Source organism: Euprymna scolopes, chromosome 25, assembly GCF_053919585.1.
Source record: "Euprymna scolopes isolate OS-2025 chromosome 25, ASM5391958v1, whole genome shotgun sequence".
NCBI lineage: Eukaryota > Metazoa > Mollusca > Cephalopoda > Sepiida > Sepiolidae > Euprymna > Euprymna scolopes.
In genome coordinates, this window is record NC_136506.1 from 33,628,677 (window position 1) to 33,643,058 (window position 14,382).

Sequence of the window (14,382 nt, forward strand, 5' to 3'; positions counted from 1 at the left end):
GAGAATGGTTTTATATCCATTTTCAGTATTCATTTTAACAGCGTGTAAAACGTGCGCACAGCAGAGTAGCATGTTATCAAAATGTACAGACAATTTACCAATACAGAGCATTTAGCGTTTTATCCCCGTAGAGAATTGTCAAGTATTCATCCCTTGGAAAATTCTGTGTAGTTTAATTGGCATATATTTTCATACCTTACTTCCTCTCTTTCGTTCTCTCTCCCTCTTTCTCTCTCTCTCTTTCTGTATATATATATATATATATATATATATATGATTAATAATAAAAAGACTATTTCCTTGTCAAGAATAAAAATAGCAGTACTGACATAGACGCCACATATAAATGGTCTTACTCTCTATCAATATCTGGTGCATGTTTTGCGGATATTATCAATCGTTCGGAAGAGAATGGCTCTCTTAAACAAGTAATATTTACAGGATACTTACTCAGTCATTATTTTCTTCTCTCAATCTCCCATATTTCACCTAAGCAATTTTTTATAGCATTAACTATTATTTATGTTCAGCCTTGATAGTCTTATTGTTCGTGTACACTTCATTCTCTAAGTTAATACTGACAGCTCCCTTAATCATTAAATTTTTACTTTGCCAGCGATTGCGATTTCATTGGTAGTTCGCTTACACTATTCTGTTATTTTTTTTATTTTAGATTTGGTAAAAAGTGGACTAATCATTTTTAGTTGTATTAGACACAAGGTCGTTATTCAACACATTACATAATAGCGACAGATATTTTAAGATCACACATAGACTAAAACAAAATTCATACTGCAACTTGACTACGTTCTTCATGCATATATAAGTAATTAACTTATACTTTGCAAGATATTATGTCGCTATTAAACAAAGGGTTTAATGGGTTTTTTTAATTAAAAATAACTCTTTAGTCTTTCAGTTGTCCCATAAGAATGAACATTTGTAAATAATTAGTTTAAAACATTGAATAAACTAATTCCTAATCATAATTTGACAGTTTTATTTTTACGTTTTATTGAGTGATTTTACACGGTAGATAAGGATTTTTAAACTTATAGTTTAAGTATTCATTACAAATCATTGACAAATGGGGAGCATAGTTTTAATTTAAGGTGAGACACTAAAGCAGGGCACGGAGTATTTTAAAAATAGAAAAGATTGTACTTATATTTTTAATTTTACTAAGAAGAAACATTGCGTTTTATTCATTTTTAAGTTATTTCTACGAAATATTGCCCGATCTTTTTGAGATGATTTTGTACTTTCATCTAACAATTTAATAAAAAAAAGTTATCGTAAAGATTGAATTCATCACACGGCGCCCACTACAGACTACGTCATTTTTCATAAACAGTGTGCTCCTTTATATATATATATGTATATATATATATATATATATATATATATTAAGACTCGAATTTTAAAGTAACCCCCCTCCTCCTACCCCCACATATTCCCCTTCCCCCTCCATGTATCCCTATGCCCTCAGCCACACCAGAAATGAACTTCCCAGACCCCTCCCCCACAAGTTCCTTAAACTCCAAAACTAAAACATTACCGACATACCAAGCACCCCCTCCCACCTTTCCCCCTTGTTCCTTTCCTCTTTTTTCCGCCCTTCTCGAACCCCTCCCCCGACCTCATTCACTCTTTCACTCTTTCATCCCATAATAACGAACGTTTCTGTAAAAGGAAGCTACATACGGCCAAAAAAACGGCCGGGTAGCTGAAACAATAATGTAACTAAGAAAGATATGGTAATACAAAATAAAACGTATATATATATATGTATATATGTGTGTGTGTGTGTGTGTGTGTGTGTGTGTGTGTGTGTGTGTGTGTGTGTGTGTCGTAAACAACCCAAACTCAAAACTCATTCCTGTTTAGACTGGCTTTATGATAAGTAAATTATTATTTTAGCTAGGGCAGTTAAAGGCAAAAGCAGTTTTCAACATGGGCAGTAAGAAGGGCGCGTACGGAGATGTGGTTATCGGTGCCAGGAACACATCGAGGTGTCCGGGAAACTAGGTAAAGAGCTAAAGGCCAAAACTGGCTTCTTCCCACATAAATGAAAAGAAGTACAAGTAAAAATTAATGGGCTAGATCATTGATAAAAAAATGAATGTTAATAAGTATAACGAACGCGTTCGTTTTTTTTTTTTTTTTTTTTTTGTCGAGTTTTCTGTAGGTGATGAATAGAAGGAAATACAGAAAAACGCAATCATATACTCGTTCAATCAGAGGAAAATTAAATAGCAAAAAAAAAACTGGTGGACGAATCCATTTCAAAGAAATTTATGGGAATAGAGAACACTAATCTATTTCTATAATAAAACATTTTCGTTTATTTTTTTCTTTCTTTACTGACTTTTCTTTCTCCTTTTTCATTTTTTCAAATTATGTTTGCCAAGAATAGACAGTCAGTGAGAATATTATTAATATCTCCTTCGCATAGTAGAAAGCAGAGAAAGAAGAAGAGACTGTGAAGTGACTCTCTGCTTCCTCTTTCTTACAGAACGGAAGTTGCTAATATAAAAAAAATATATATATACATTTGCTCTATCGTTACTTTCATGGAAGGTGCTTGACTGAGCTTCAATCCCTAATCCCTGCAAAATATTTCCAACAAACACTCATCTAGCTAAAACCACTGCCAAATATCTGTGCCTAAATCTAAATACAAATCCCCCCAATGAACAGCTCGCTGGTTGAACCCTATATTTTCCAGCTGGCTACAAATCCAATATAAACAAGTACTTGTTGAGCTGCCCCCCTTAAATTATCATTTTCTACACAAGCTCCATCACTACCAATCATTGCATAGTTGTCTCAGCGATCTCATAGCACTCATGCAGGTAATCCTCGAGTAGCATCCAGGCTTTGATAAGATGGTAAAAAATTTAAATAATTATTTCATGTATCCACAAAAATGAGATAAGCGTATACATAAAATTGTATGTATCATTTTTCATTAAGTACTTCAACAGTGTTAAGTACGTGTGGGTAGAGCAGGATACCAATTTATAAAAATATGTAGCGATTAAGCAACGTAGAATTTTTTGTGTTTCATTATCCGCAAGAGCTATAATGTCTCACTATTCCTTACGCTGCTTCATCCCGCGAATGATTATTTATAGCTTAATTGCCATTTATTTTCATAACTTACTATACATATATATATATATATAAGTAAACGTGTCCGTGTGTGTGTCTGTGTGTGTGTCTGTGTACATTTTCCTACGCAATAACTCTGTCAATTTTCAGTCTACAGACTTGAAATTTTATATACAAGGTACTGAGATTTGTGAAAATCTTTGTAATCCTTTTTCAGCCAGACATTTGGCTGTTCAGGTGTCAAAGTTCAACGATTTGACCTTTGAGAACTCCACCAAACTCCTCCGCCAATTTTGGGTCTAAAAACTTGAAATTTTAGATATATTTTCCTTGGACATGGATCTAACTTAATAACTGAGTTTGAGACCAAAACAATAAATGTTAAGGGGTCATAATAGGGGTCAAAGTTTAAAAAATTGACCGTTTTGGGGATTTTTTTTGCTTAACATACATCTCCAAACACCCGGGCAACGATATATATATATATATATATATATATATATATATATATATATATATATATATATAGTATTTATATTTTTTCCAAAATTATTTATATACTATAGCTTGATTAATTAAGAACCTAAATATTTTGGCGAAAAGCGGGAGAAGACTAATAGGGCGATAATTAAATGGGTCAGTTCTTTCACCAGAATTCTTTCAAACTGGTACCATAAAAGCGGTTTTCCAACAGTTAGCAAAGCAAGATTCGTTAAGGGATTTGTTGTAAAGTTTAGAGAGTACTGGAGCAACCTCAGCGGAGCATTTTTTAATAATACAGCAGGGATGAGATCTGGTCCATATGCTTTTGTGGTGTCTAGGTTTTTATGATACCATGTACCTGAGAAAAGGTGATTTTCAAAGCATCTAGTGTGGCATCTGTCCGCAAAGGAAAGTCAGAGAGGGAGTGGTTTTCCGGGTCCAATGGGGACCAACTGGCAAGCCTTCTCGGTTGCCATGCAAACAATCTCATGATTGTTTGATAGTAGGGGGATTGTTGACCGCTCATTATTTACTACACTGCTGTAGATTTTCCAAAAATCACGGGGTCCTTATTTCTGTGCTTCGATACGTTTTCTGGTGGTTTCAGTGTATTCTGTCTTAGCTGTCGCTATTTCTCTCTTACAACTATTTCTAGCTTCTATATGTTTCTGTCTGTTTGAACTAGACTTATTGTTATTGTCACAACGTTTCGGCCGTTTTGCCCTCCGGCCTTCGTCAGGTGAACCGTTTGTTAGGAGTCTCGAACCCAACCCTTTATTATTATTACGGGGGTACCGAGTTCGGACTCCAGCTAGGCTTTGGGACATAGTTGCTGATTCTCTGTTTTTCAATGTTACTTTTTTACTGCCTTCGTTCAGGATTGAACTCAGCACCTTTGGGTAACTGTAAACTTTGATACAACGTCTAGGACCACTCGGCCATATGTCACTAGGACAATTCTTAGTTGGTTTTTGTTAATGTTAAACCTATGTTGTTATTCAAGGTTTTCTCTCTCTATCAGAGGTGTCCAAATTGCATTCAGCTCTATGCTTGGTTTGCTCAGTAGGTTGTTATGTCCGAGCATGTGAGCTGTTTCTTTAAGTTTTCTCACTTTCCAGTGGGTCTGTCTGTTTATTATTTTTACTTCATCCCATAGGGGGCGATGTTCCCCCCCTCTCCATCCAGACATGGTTGGCTATACCCGATTTTTCCGTCTCCCCTTTAGTTACCGCTTTTCGGTGTTCTTCCACCCTTACTTTAAGGGGGCGGCATGTTTCACCCTTGTAAACCTTTCTGCAACTGCATGAGATGGAGTATATGCAGTTTTTGGTCATGTTCTCATCCATGCGGGGCTTCACTCGTACCAGGTGTCGTCTGAGTGTTGACTCGCTTTTGAATACCGTCCTGATGTTGTAGGGGGCACATATTCTCTGAATCTTTTCGGAGATGCCTCGTATGTATGGTAGGCAGACCGTTGGAGGTTTTTGGGTTTCATTCTCCTCTCTTATACTATTAACACGTCTGGTGGATAGTATGCTATCGGGATAGTTGTTACGACGGAGGGTATTCTTCAACCTGACCATTTCTTGGTGGTATGTAATGGTGTCGCTACTTATTGTCTCTGCTCGATGTTGTAAGCAGCGTGCGATTCCATGTTTGATACTGTATGGGTGATGGGAGTTGAAGTTTAGGTATTGTCCGGTGAAGGTAGGCTTGCGATATACGGATGTCTTAAACCCATGCTCTGAACGAAGGCAGTGAAAAAGTAACATTGAAAACAGAGAATCAGCAACTATGTCCCAAAGCCTAGCTGGAGTCCGAACACGGTACCCCCGTAATAATAATAAAGGGTTGGGTTCGAGACTCCTAACAAACGGTTCACCTAACTAGACTTATGTTGGTTTAAACTGCGGTACGCATGCTGCCTTTGATCAATGGCAGCTGCACAGGTAGAAGTAAACCATTCGGGAGAGTGGGGCTTACTATAGAATTTCCGTGTGGGAACATGTGATTTAATTGCAGTTTTGAACCATTCAGTGGTCTCATTTGCTGGAAGAGAAAAGATATTTCATCAGCTGGAAGAGAAAAGTTATTTCCACATGGGGCATCTCTGATGAGTTCTCTGATGGCTTCTAAGTCAGCTTTTTTTGTAATACCTCGTTGCTTTGAGCAGTGGGTCTTTGGTTTTAGGTCGAGAATTTAGGGCCATTTCTACCATTATCACAGCGTGATCAGCATTCTCGAGTGGGCTGTGGGCATTTGTTGTACAATCATCGGGGACTGTTGTCAGAAATAGATCTAGAAGTGAGGCATGTTGATCTTGCTGGTCTGGGAAACGTGTCGGAAATGTAACCGTCTGTGACAGGGAATAAGATATGGAGAAGCTATGTGTTGTGCTACCAGCTACGTCTGTGTAGGTAGAGAATCCAAGCCAGTTACTGTGGTGGTCATTGAAATCACCAAATACATGTACTTGTGTTCTAGGATCGAGCGAGAGCGCTATATCTATGCTGTCCAGAGACTTTATTTATTAGGATACAGTGCTGGTTTTGTTTCTCTAGTCAGGGGGATGGTGTTACGAATATAGACTCCAAGTCCGTGCATACGTCTGTCCGAGTCCTTATATATATATATATATATATATATATATATATATATATATATATATATACAAGCGGGGCTACCCGGCGTTGCTCGGGATCGTATAAACAATGAGAAAATCTAATTGGATTTTGATATATATTTGTTAATATTAGTAGAGAGGAATTTTTAATGGCTATGTAGTATTTGGTATTTCGAGCATTTAGTAGTTGCTATTTTGAGCATTAAGTAGTTACCATCTGATAATGACCTTTGATTTCAAAAAGATCCCCTGGAAATATTAAGAGTAGCATTGTAGATGATAATGTTTTCAAATGTTTTTATTTCAGCTTCCTTATATTAACAGAAGAAAAGTCAGCAAATCCATTCACATTTCCTATGCATGGTTTACATTTTGAAATCGAGTAATTATGATCTTCGTCGGTAAATATATGAAATGCGTCATAGTTTGATTTGTTCCAAATCGACGTTCGTGAAAATTTGATATTTGACATTTTTTAAATGCGATAATCACAATGGACTAATTATTTTGACCGGAAAATAAATGTTTAACTTTGTGTACCCCCCCAAAAAAGAACAAAAACAAAAATACCAATGTTAGACTTGGAAACTGTGCCCCCCCCCCAAAAAAAAAAGAATAAAAGAAAAAAATGATGTCAAACTTTCCATAACGCTCGGAAAAATGTAAACATAAAAAAGAAAAATCGAACGTAACGAAACGAAATAAAACGGAAATGAAATAGTAAATGGCACCAAAAAAAGAAAAAAATGCAAAACAATAACGATGTCAAACTTTCCAGAAAGGTCGAAAAAATGTAAACAGAAAAAAGAAAAATCTGAGGGAACGAAACGAAATAAAACGGAAATGATTTAATCTATGGTTAAAAAAAAATTAAATAGAAAGAATCTTTGTGTATATATATGTATATTTCTTAGTGTAAAACTGCGAACAACGTAAAAGTAAGTAATATATTTCTCTTAGTGTAAAACTGCGAACAACGTAAAAGTAAGTAATATATTTGTCTTAGTGTAAAACTGCGAACAACGTAAAAGTAAGAAATATATTTGTCTTATTGTAAAACTGCGAACAACGTAAAAGTAAGTAATATATTTGTCATAGTGTAAAACTGCGAACAACGTAAAAGTAAGTAATATATTTGTCTTAGTGTAAAACTGCGAACAACGTAAAAGTAAGTAATATATTTGTCTTAGGGTAAAACTGCGAACAACGTAAAAGTAAGTCATATATTTGTCTTAGTGTAAAACTGCGAACAACGTAAAAGTAAGTAATATATTTTTCCTAGTGTAAAACTGCGAACAACGTAAAAGTAAGTAATATATTTGTCTTAGTGTAAAACTTCGAACAACGTAAAAGTAAGTAATATATTTGTCTTAGTGTAAAAATGTGAACAACGTAAAAGTAATATATTTGTCTTAGTGTAAAACTGCGAACAACGTAAAAGTAAGTAATACATTTGTCTTAGTGTAAAAATGTGACCAACGTAAAAGTAAGTAATATATTTGTCTTAGTGTAAAACTGCGAACAACGTAAAGGTAAGTAATATATTTGTCTTAGTGTAAAACTGCGAACAACGTAAAAGTAAGTAATATATTTGTCATAGTGTAAAACTGCGAACAACGTAAAAGTAAGTAATATATTTGTCATAGTGTAAAACTGCAAACAACGTAAAAGTAAGTAATATATTTGTCTTAGTGTAAAACTGCAAACAACGTGAAAGTAAGTAATATATTTGTCTTAGTGTAAAACTGTGAACAACGTAAAAGTAAGTAATATATTTGTCTTAGGGTAAAACTGCGAACAACGTAAAAGTAAGTAATATATTTGTCTTAGTGTAAAACTGCGAACAACTTAAAAGTAAGCAATATATTTGTCTTAGTGTAAAACTGCGAACAACGTAAAAGTAAGTAATATATTTGTCTTAGTGTAAAACTGCGAACAAAGTAAAAGTAAGCAATATATTTGTCTTAGTGTAAAAATGTGAACAACGTAAAAGTAAGTAATATATTTGTCTTAGTGTAAAACTGTGAACAACGTAAAAGTAAGTAATATATTTGTCTTAGGGTAAAACTGCGAACAACGTAAAAGAAAGTAATATATTTGTCTTAGTGTAAAACTGCGAACAACTTAAAAGTAAGCAATATATTTGTCTTAGTGTAAAACTGCGAACAACGTAAAAGTAAGTAATATATTTTTCTTAGTGTAAAACTGCGAACAACGTAAAAGTAAGTAATATATTTTTCTTAGTGTAAAACTGTGAACAACGTAAAAGTAAGTAATATATTTGTCTTAGTGTAAAACTGCGAATAACGTAAAAGTAAGTAATATATTTGTCTTAGTGTTAAACTGCGAATAACGTAAAAGTAAGGAATATATTTGTCTTGGTGTAAAAATGCGAACAACGTAAAAGTAAGTAATATATTTTTCTTAGTGTAAAACTGCGAACAACGTAAAAGTAAGTAATATATTTGTCTTAGTGTAAAAATGTGAACAACGTAAAAGTAAGTAATATATTTGTCTTAGTGTAAAACTGTGAACAACGTAAAAGTAAGTAATATATTTGTCTTAGTGTAAAACTGCGAACAACGTAAAAGTAAGTAATATATTTGTCTTAGTGTAAAACTGCGAACAACGTAAAAGTAAGTAATATATTTGTCTTAGTGTAAAAATGTGAACAACGTAAAAGTAAGTAATATATTTGTCTTAGTGTAAAACTGCGAACAACGTAAAAGTAAGTAATATATTTGTCTTAGTGTAAAAATGTGACCAACGTAAAAGTAAGTAATATATTTTTCTTAGTGTAAAACTGCGAACAACGTAAAAGTAAGTAATATATGTGTCTTAGTGTAAAACTGCGAACAACGTAAAAGTAAGTAATATATTTGTCTTAGTGTAAAAATGCGAACAACGTAAAAGTAAGTAATATATTTGTCTTAGTGTAAAACTGCGAACAACGTAAAAGTAAGTAATATAGTTTTCTTAGTGTAAAACTGCGAACAACGTAAAAGTAAGTAATATATTTTTCTTAGTGTAAAAATGCGAACAACGTAAAAGTAAGTAATATATTTGTCTTAGTGTAAAACTGCGAACAACGTAAAAGTAAGTAATATATTTGTCTTAGTGTAAAACTGCGAACAACGTAAAAGTAAGTAATATATTTTTCTTAGTGTAAAACTGTGAACAACGTAAAAGTAAGTAATATATTTGTCTTAGTGTAAAACTGCGAACAACGTAAAAGTAAGTAATATATTTGTCTTAGTGTAAAACTGCGAACAACGTAAAAGTAAGTAATATATTTGTCTTAGTGTAAAAATGTGACCAACGTAAAAGTAAGTAATATATTTGTCTTAGTGTAAAACTGCGAACAACGTAAAAGTAAGTAATATATTTGTCTTAGTGTAAAACTGCGAACAACTTAAAAGTAAGCAATATATTTGTCTTAGTGTAAAACTGCGAACAACGTAAAAGTAAGTAATATATTTTTCTTAGTGTAAAACTGTGAACAACGTAAAAGTAAGTAATATATTTGTCTTAGTGTAAAACTGTGAACAACGTAAAAGTAAGTAATATATTTGTCTTAGTGTAAAACTGCGAACAACGTAAAAGTAAGTAATATATTTTTCTTAGTGTAAAAATGTGAACAACGTAAAAGTAAGTAATATATTTGTCTTAGTGTAAAACTGCGAACAACGTAAAAGTAAGTAATATATTTGTCTTAGTGTAAAACTGCGAACAACGTAAAAGTAAGTAATATATTTGTCTTAGTGTAAAAATGCGAACAACGTAAAAGTAAGTAATATATTTGTCTTAGTGTAAAACTGCGAACAACGTAAAAGTAAGTAATATATTTGTCTTAGTGTAAAACTGCGAACAACGTAAAAGTAAGTAATATATTTGTCTTAGTGTAAAAATGTGACCAACGTAAAAGTAAGTAATATATTTGTCTTAGTGTAAAACTGCGAACAACGTAAAAGTAAGTAATATATTTGTCTTAGTGTAAAAATGTGAACGTAAAAGTAGGCAATATATTTGTCTATGTGTAAAACTGCGAACAACGTAAAAGTAAGTAATATATTTTTCTTAGTGTAAAACTGTGAACAACGTAAAAGTAAGTAATATATTTGTCTTAGTGTAAAAATGTGAACAACGTAAAAGTAAGTAATATATTTGTCTTAGTGTAAAACTGTGAACAACGTTAACGTAAGTAATATATTTTTCTTAGTGTAAAAATGTGAACAACGTAAAAGTAAGTAATATATTTGTCTTAGTGTAAAACTGCGAACAACGTAAAAGTAAGTAATATATTTGTCTTAGTGTAAAACTGCGAACAACGTAAAAGTAAGTAATATATTTGTCTTAGTGTAAAACTGCGAACAACGTAAAAGTAAGTAATATATTTGTCTTAGTGTAAAACTGTGAACAACGTAAAAGTAAGTAATATATTTGTCTTAGTGTAAAAATGTGAACAACGTAAAAGTAAGTAATATATTTGTCTTAGTGTAAAACTGTGAACAACGTAAAAGTAAGTAATATATTTGTCTTAGTGTAAAAATGTGAACAACGTAAAAGTAAGTAATATATTTGTCTTAGTGTAAAACTGCGAACAACGTAAAAGTAAGTAATATATTTGTCTTAGTGTAAAACTGCGAACAACGTAAAAGTAAGTAATATGTTTGTCTTAGTGTAAAACTGCGAACAACTTAAAAGTAAGCAATATATTTGTCTTAGTGTAAAACTGCGAACAACGTAAAAGTAAGTAATATATTTGTCTTAATGTAAAACTGCGAACAACGTAAAAGTAAGCAATATATTTGTCTTAGTGTAAAACTGTGAACAACGTAAAAGTAAGTAATATATTTGTCTTAGTGTAAAACTGTGAACAACGTAAAAGTAAGTAATATATTTGTCTTAGGGTAAAACTGCGAACAACGTAAAAGTAAGTAATATATTTGTCTTAGTGTAAAACTGCGAACAACTTAAAAGTAAGCAATATATTTGTCTCAGTGTAAAACTGCGAACAACGTAAAAGTAAGTAATATATTTTTCTTAGTGTAAAACTGCGAACAACGTAAAAGTAAGTAATATATTTTTCTTAGTGTAAAACTGTGAACAACGTAAAAGTAAGTAATATATTTGTCTTAGTGTAAAACTGCGAATAACGTAAAAGTAAGTAATATATTTGTCTTAGTGTTAAACTGCGAATAACGTAAAAGTAAGTAATATATTTGTCTTGGTGTAAAAATGCGAACAACGTAAAAGTAAGTAATATATTTGTCTTAGTGTAAAACTGCGAACAACGTAAAAGTAAGTAATATATTTGTCTTAGTGTAAAAATGTGAACAACGTAAAAGTAAGTATTATATTTTTCTTAGTGTAAAACTGTGAACAACGTAAAAGTAAGTAATATATTTGTCTTAGTGTAAAAATGTGAACAACGTAAAAGTAAGTAATATATTTGTCTTAGTGTAAAACTGTGAACAACGTAAAAGTAAGTAATATATTTGTCTTAGTGTAAAAATGTGAACAACGTAAAAGTAAGTAATATATTTGTCTTAGTGTAAAACTGCGAACAACGTAAAAGTAAGTAATATATTTGTCTTAGTGTAAAACTGCGAACAACGTAAAAGTAAGTAATATATTTGTCTTAGTGTAAAAATGAGAACAACGTAAAAGTAAGTAATATATTTGTCTTAGTGTAAAACTGCGAACAACGTAAAAGTAAGTAATATATTTGGCTTAGTGTAAAACTGCGAATAACGTAAAAGTAAGTAATATATTTGTCTTAGTGTAAAACTGTGAACAACGTAAAAGTAAGTAATATATTTGTCTTAGTGTAAAAATGTGAACAACGTAAAAGTAAGTAATATATTTGTCTTAGTGTAAAACTGCGAACAACGTAAAAGTAAGTAATATATTTGTCTTAGTGTAAAACTGCGAACAACGTAAAAGTAAGTAATATATTTGTCTTAGTGTAAAAATGCGAACAACGTAAAAGTAAGTAATATATTTGTCTTAGTGTAAAACTGCGAACAACGTAAAAGTAAGTAATATATTTGTCTTAGTGTAAAACTGCGAACAACGTAAAAGTAAGTAATATATTTGTCTTAGTGTAAAAATGTGACCAACGTAAAAGTAAGTAATATATTTGTCTTAGTGTAAAACTGCGAACAACGTAAAAGTAAGTAATATATTTGTCTTAGTGTAAAAATGTGAACGTAAAAGTAGGCAATATATTTGTCTATGTGTAAAACTGCGAACAACGTAAAAGTAAGTAATATATTTTTCTTAGTGTAAAACTGTGAACAACGTAAAAGTAAGTAATATATTTGTCTTAGTGTAAAAATGTGAACAACGTAAAAGTAAGTAATATATTTGTCTTAGTGTAAAACTGTGAACAACGTAAACGTAAGTAATATATTTTTCTTAGTGTAAAAATGTGAACAACGTAAAAGTAAGTAATATATTTGTCTTAGTGTAAAACTGCGAACAACGTAAAAGTAAGTAATATATTTGTCTTAGTGTAAAACTGCGAACAACGTAAAAGTAAGTAATATATTTTTCTTAGTGTAAAACTGCGAACAACGTAAAAGTAAGTAATATATTTGTCTTAGTGTAAAACTGTGAACAACGTAAAAGTAAGTAATATATTTGTCTTAGTGTAAAAATGTGAACAACGTAAAAGTAAGTAATATATTTGTCTTAGTGTAAAACTGTGAACAACGTAAAAGTAAGTAATATATTTGTCTTAGTGTAAAAATGTGAACAACGTAAAAGTAAGTAATATATTTGTCTTAGTGTAAAACTGCGAACAACGTAAAAGTAAGTAATATATTTGTCTTAGTGTAAAACTGCGAACAACGTAAAAGTAAGTAATATATTTGTCTTAGTGTAAAACTGCGAACAACTTAAAAGTAAGCAATATATTTGTCTTAGTGTAAAACTGCGAACAACGTAAAAGTAAGTAATATATTTGTCTTAATGTAAAACTGCGAACAACGTAAAAGTAAGCAATATATTTGTCTTAGTGTAAAACTGTGAACAACGTAAAAGTAAGTAATATATTTGTCTTAGTGTTAAACTGTGAACAACGTAAAAGTAAGTAATATATTTGTCTTAGGGTAAAACTGCGAACAACGTAAAAGTAAGTAATATATTTGTCTTAGTGTAAAACTGCGAACAACTTAAAAGTAAGCAATATATTTGTCTCAGTGTAAAACTGCGAACAACGTAAAAGTAAGTAATATATTTTTCTTAGTGTAAAACTGCGAACAACGTAAAAGTAAGTAATATATTTTTCTTAGTGTAAAACTGTGAACAACGTAAAAGTAAGTAATATATTTGTCTTAGTGTAAAACTGCGAATAACGTAAAAGTAAGTAATATATTTGTCTTAGTGTTAAACTGCGAATAACGTAAAAGTAAGTAATATATTTGTCTTGGTGTAAAAATGCGAACAACGTAAAAGTAAGTAATATATTTGTCTTAGTGTAAAACTGCGAACAACGTAAAAGTAAGTAATATATTTGTCTTAGTGTAAAAATGTGAACAACGTAAAAGTAAGTAATATATTTTTCTTAGTGTAAAAATGTGAACAACGTAAAAGTAAGTAATATATTTGTCTTAGTGTAAAAATGTGAACAACGTAAAAGTAAGTAATATATTTGTCTTAGTGTAAAACTGTGAACAACGTAAAAGTAAGTAATATATTTGTCTTAGTGTAAAAATGTGAACAACGTAAAAGTAAGTAATATATTTGTCTTAGTGTAAAACTGCGAACAACGTAAAAGTAAGTAATATATTTGTCTTAGTGTAAAACTGCGAACAACGTAAAAGTAAGTAATATATTTGTCTTAGTGTAAAAATGAGAACAACGTAAAAGTAAGTAATATATTTGTCTTAGTGTAAAACTGCGAACAACGTAAAAGTAAGTAATATATTTGGCTTAGTGTAAAACTGCGAATAACGTAAAAGTAAGTAATATATTTTTCTTAGTGTAAAACTGTGAACAACGTAAAAGTAAGTAATATATTTGTCTTAGTGTAAAAATGTGAACAACGTAAAAGTAAGTAATATATTTGTCTTAGTGTAAAACTGTGAACAACGTAAAAGTAAGTAATATATTTGTCTTAGTGTAAAAATGTGAACAACGTAAAAGTAAGTAATATA